At 46.7% G+C, this 5,523-nt stretch overlaps 1 long non-coding RNA gene across 1 annotated transcript; it reads right to left on the reverse strand.

Moving 5' to 3' along the window:
* Nucleotides 1–8: 8 nt before the first annotated feature.
* On the reverse strand, nt 9–653 carry LOC119265437. The gene is made up of 3 exons (XR_005131644.1): nt 602–653; nt 330–393; nt 9–116 (listed from the first exon to the last, which is right to left on the reverse strand). It is a non-coding gene; the product is annotated as an uncharacterized LOC119265437 (long non-coding RNA).
* Nucleotides 654–5,523: the final 4,870 nt, after the last annotated feature.

Here is a 5,523-nt window from a genome sequence, read left to right on the forward strand (position 1 = left end):
GGATAGAAGCCTCGGCTCTCGCTCGTTGAACGTTTCCAGTAGAGTCCGCCAGAGGGCGCTGGTGAGAGAGTTCAAAATGAATGGGTCTCTATGGAGCTCCTGCACAGCGTTGTTACCTGTAAGGTATTAAAGAACAAAAAGGGCCCATAAAACAAACTTTACTCAGTTTAAAGAAAGAAGTCTCTGAACTTTGAGCAGTACTTTTGACTGGTCAGCACTATTACAGCATCTAAATTAAAGTTGAAGCTGCAGCCTTGCGCAAAAGCTTTTACAGACATTTCCATGAAAGTTTAGGTTTAATGGTTCATATCAAGATTTTCTGTTCATACCCGATCCAGTGACCGCGGCCGGTATCGGACCGATACCAACACTGAGTACCGTATCAGCACCACCCTAGAGACAAGAACACATACAGGAGTACTGGGGTACAGGATATTCAGTACAGCTAAAAGAACTGAGGCAGTAAATATAACTAACAATAATAATAATAATAATAATAATAATCTATATTTATTACATGAAAATACAAAAAAACAAAGTATAAGTAAACTGAATAAAAGTAAAAGTAACGTTCCAGGAAAATAAGAGAAACAATAAAAACCTCTTAAAAAGGCGGTTCTTCAAATGTTCTTTAGAAAAGAAACTTCGAGCCATGAACACTCAAAGAACCCTCTGCGTGATGAGGTGGTTCTGCATGGTGAAAGGTTTTTCAGGCTGATGAAGAAACGTGTTGAATATGGTTCTATGCAGCACCGTGTTAGGCTTGTAACCCTTTTTGGTTTCCATGCAGAATCCAGCTCCATTCACCCCCGTTCATTTCATGTCTCTCTCTGGCGACCCCTGCCGGCCCTCTGACGCACTGCAGTAAGTCGGGCAGCAGGGCGAACCAGAGCGCAGGAGCCAATCAGAGACGGGGCCTGACGGAATACGGGTGGGGTCTGATGGTCTAAAATGGAGAGAAACACAAAACGCTGAAAAGAGATGTGAGTCAGCAGCGCCCCCTGCTGAGCGGGAGGAAGAGGTACATCAGACTGAAAAACCAGTAAATCAGGAGTGACGTGTCCAAACTACACTTTTAAGGGTTCTTTAGCAAAGGCAATGGTTCTGTTTAGCTATATAGAACCATTTCGCACGGCATGCGTGAAATGCTTCTTCAGACTGAAGGAGAACGTGGTGTTTATGGTTCTATACGGCACCAAAAAGGGTTCTGCTGTTGACAGTGTCAAGCTTGTGCCCCTTTTTGGTGCTGTACAGAACCACAAACAACACACTCTCCATCAGTCGGAAGAACCATTTCACCATGGAAATGATCCCATATACCCTTGAAGAACACAGTGTTTAAAAACTCCACAGCACTGATCCACTCAGACCAGCACAACACACACTAACACACCACCACCACGTCAGTGTTACTGCAGTGCTGAGAATGACCCACCACCCAAACAGTACCTGCTCTGTGAGGGTCCATGGGGGTCCTGACCACTGAAGAACAGGGTAACAGAGTATCAGAGAAACAGATGGACTACAGTCTGTAACTGTAGAACTACAGAGTGCAGCTATACAGTAAGTGGAGCTGATAGAGTGGACAGTGAGTGTAGAAACGAGGAGGTGGTCAGTATGTGACGCCTGATTGGTGTAAGTGATGCGGCAGATGGGGAAAACTCCAGATGACGGTTTCCTTTACTCAGTTCTTCTCTTACAATGTTTAATAAAACATCTGGAGTTCTCAGCACTGAGGTTTTATCCGTCCACTCAGGCTCTAGCAGGAACGTCTGTGTTTGTAAAGAAGGCGTTTGTGCTTCCTGTTTAGAGTCTAATGAGTGTGTTTGCTAAACACTGTTTGCTTTTTAAAATAGTAGATAGATAAGCAACATGGACTAGCGGCTCTTTTCAGTACTGTATGGTTATTTTGTAATTTAGTAGATAAGTGTCATCAAGTGTTCTGCATTCTGAACAAGGCCTTTATATTACTCCCTGCAACAGCATCGGGACGTGTGAGGGACAAGCCAAGCTGTAACTATGGTACCACCACCAGGTAGTGGGGCCTGTACTGTAACCATAGTAACAGTGTCAGGTACTGGGGCCCATTCCGTAACCATAGCAACAGTATCAGGTACTTAGGTTTGGGGCGCTGTCAGTAAACATAGAAACAGTGATAGATGGCGGGGCGGGGGGTGTTTACATCTGTTCCGTAACCATAGCAACAGTATCAGGTACTTAGGTTTGGAGGCGCTGTCAGTAACCATAGAAACAGTGATAGATGGCGGAGGGGGCGGGGGGTGGAGACTAAAGTTGCTTCATAAACCATAAAAGGACCCACAGCCATATCAATCACAGCAGGTTACGAGGGGAAACCTGTTACCATCAAACAGTAGATATGGTGGGTCTCTCAGGAGGAGGGTGAAGCTGTAACCATAGCAACAATATCAGGTACCGGGGTGGGGGGCATCCAAAGCAACAGTATAAAGTTCTGGGGGGCCAAACCATCACCATTAAAACGTTGGGTCGGTTGCGTGATATCAGTGGAAGGGTCAAGCCGTAACCATAGCAACAACATCGGCACGTGTAACCATAGAAACATCCAGAGTTGGGGGGGTGGAGAATAGACTAAAGCTGGTTCATAACCATAAATGGACCCACCAGCTTAGGTGGAGGTAACCTGTAACCATGAAACAGTAGATCATGTGGGTCTGTCAGGAGGAGGGTCAAGTCGTAACCACAGCAACAACATCACGCACCTGTACCCAACATCAGGACCTGGAGGGTGCAGGTGATGGACTAAAGCTGTGTGGTAAACCACAGATGGACCTGTACACGAATTTAATTCAAGTTCGGCTGAGACTTTCGGTACCAAACCAGATTATTAACCCGGTCCAGACTCCATGGCCAGAGAACGCGGTGATATATGATCTCCCTGCTGAAGAAAAGCACCACTGGAACCATCAGGAGGGAACCTGATTGTTTTACATTCTAATGGGAATTAGCTTACCATAAGAGACCACCAGTTCCCTGCAGGACACATTCAGACTCCATTAGGAGACCATCAAATGCACCTGGGATCAGAACACCTGGCTGATGAACCATTAGAGCCCTTTTCACTGTGATATCAACCCACCAGGAAAACACAGAACACCATTAGAGACTATTGGACAACACCAGGAACCAGCAGGGAGAGTTTCTCAGCCGTGAATTGACTCATACTGGAGATTTAAAGTCAGGCCAGTTCCTGCTTCACTCCAGGAGGAGCTGCCGAGTCCGAGAGCTGAGATTACAGAGATTACTTGAAGGAGGGCTCGCCTCCCCCTCCTCCACGCGGTCATATGGTACATACCGACTGAGGTCGGACGCGTCCATTATACGCGATAAGGGTTCTCGAACTCATAGCGGGAGTGTTTCGTGTTGTTTGGCCGCGAACACCACTCGGTTCTGTTAGTCCGTATCTCGTTCCGACGTTTTAACCTCATTTGTGCTCGATGTCAGGTCAAAGTATCTGTGAAATTGTGTGGAAATGACTTCGCGCCCCCTGCGCATTCCAGTGTTGGTTCAGTCCGCGGTCGAGTCCACCGCACAGAGCGTGTGGGGGTGTTAAGAGTTCCAGCTCCGTTCCCAGGCCGACGCTGTTCCAGTCGGAGCCGCTTACACATTAACTCCAGCCCGCTTCCCGCTCCGCTCCGTCCCGCTGACACACCCCGGACAAGCGGCTCCGTCGACCGAGACTCGGTTTAGTCGTAACGGGGCCGGTTAAGGCGGTTTCTCCGGGGCTTCGCTGGCTGGCGGTGCGCGATGCCGACGCTGCGGGACAGCAGTGCGACCCACCCGGTGGAGAACCAGCACCAGGTCCGGGTGAAGGCCTACTACCGCGGGTGAGCTTATTCACCGATTTAAGCGCTTAACCTAGAAAAAACACCCTAAAACAGACTTTACTGCGGTCTAATCACGCCGGTGGCTCGAGCCGTGGTGTGGAGTTAGCTTAGCATAGGTCTGCTAACAGAACTTCAGAACTGCTCCGCTTTAGCCAAACACAGCCGGGAAGGGGAACCCCACCCGATTCCTCAGAATTCCTGCCTGATTAGAGGGTTCAGATGTAAACAGAGCGGGTTCTCTGTTCTAGATAAACTCACCGAAGACTGGGTATGAACACTCAAAGAGCCATTTGCATGCTTAAGTGGTTCTCTGCATGGTGAAATGGTTCTTCAGCTTGGTGGGGAATGGGTTGTACATGGTTCTATATAGCACCAAAAATGGTTCTGCTTCAGTACCATTTAGAAAAAGGTGCTGTATAGAACAACACACAACACGTTCTCCATCAGACTGAAGAACCATCTCTTTAAGAGTGAATAAATGGATGGGATGTAAATCAGATGACATCAGAAGGGAAAGAAGACTGGAGAGGAGAACTGTACCCTTTAACAGTGTTTACTTATTGCATTAAACTCTTTTCTTTTAAAAGGTTTTCCATGATATGGGCCCTTTAATGGAAGTTCCACTGATTTTTCAAAATTCCTGCGTAATTAACTGGTTAAGTTGTAAACAGAGTCATTCAGACTGGTCTGGTGTGAAATGCCCCGTTCTAGATAAACTGACCGAGTCAGAACCGTTCACAGTGGTGGTGATGGGAACCAGACGTCCCCCTCTAAAAGCTCCTCACAGTGGTGGTGATGGGAACCAGACGTCCCTCTAAAAGCTCCTACAGAAAGTTCCTACATGAACTGGTTCTGAATTCACTGCCTGATGACTGAGACGCTGTTTTATGAGAGTTTAGAGAACTTCAACTCCATTCATGGTGGAGGGAGACATGCAGGGCGCTGTGCGGCAAAATAGTCCCCAAAGAAAACTCATTATTCCAGATTTTCCACTGTTTTCCATCATCAACATTCCATATAAGCTCAGAAGAATCGTGTAGGTTCTCTGAGGTTCTGGATGGTAAATAAAGTGTCTATATCTGTGTTGTAGTCATGGCGACGTCTGGTTCCCATCACCACCACTGTAAAGACGTCTGGACTGCCTTTAAGTAGAGCAGAACGCCGGTGCTGTCTCCAGACTTGTGGGTTAAGAGCTGTTTATTGAGTATTTCCATCTGCGCTGCGTCTAGATTGCCTCTGGATATTTTTCTTGTGAGAACATGTTCTTCTGTGCGCAGCTTTCTCCGCACTGCAGCCCCGACTGAGCAATAAAATCAGAGTTTGTTCTTCTACCCCGTCCTGCTGATACACGACGCACTCAGATACGTTTTCCACACGTCTTAATACGTCGGTCAGTTTCAGTCTCCTTAAACTCAGAGTAAGGAACTCCACTCCAAACGTTCAGATCAGTATAAACTCCTGCTCTGTAGCCAAAACTGGACATTTTATTAGAAACACCTATCATATCGCTGCCCTTCTGGCCATTTTATCTGAAACACCTGCCATAATGATAGAATAGTTACTTTAAGAAATATATCACAATAAAAGTCGTGCAAACTGTCACTTTAAAGTTCCTCCATCAGCCAAAACTTAGACACAGTTAAATATTCCACAAACAAAA

The sequence above is a fragment of the Pygocentrus nattereri genome, chromosome 2 (assembly GCF_015220715.1).
Source record: "Pygocentrus nattereri isolate fPygNat1 chromosome 2, fPygNat1.pri, whole genome shotgun sequence".
Classification (NCBI taxonomy): Eukaryota; Metazoa; Chordata; class Actinopteri; order Characiformes; family Serrasalmidae; genus Pygocentrus; species Pygocentrus nattereri.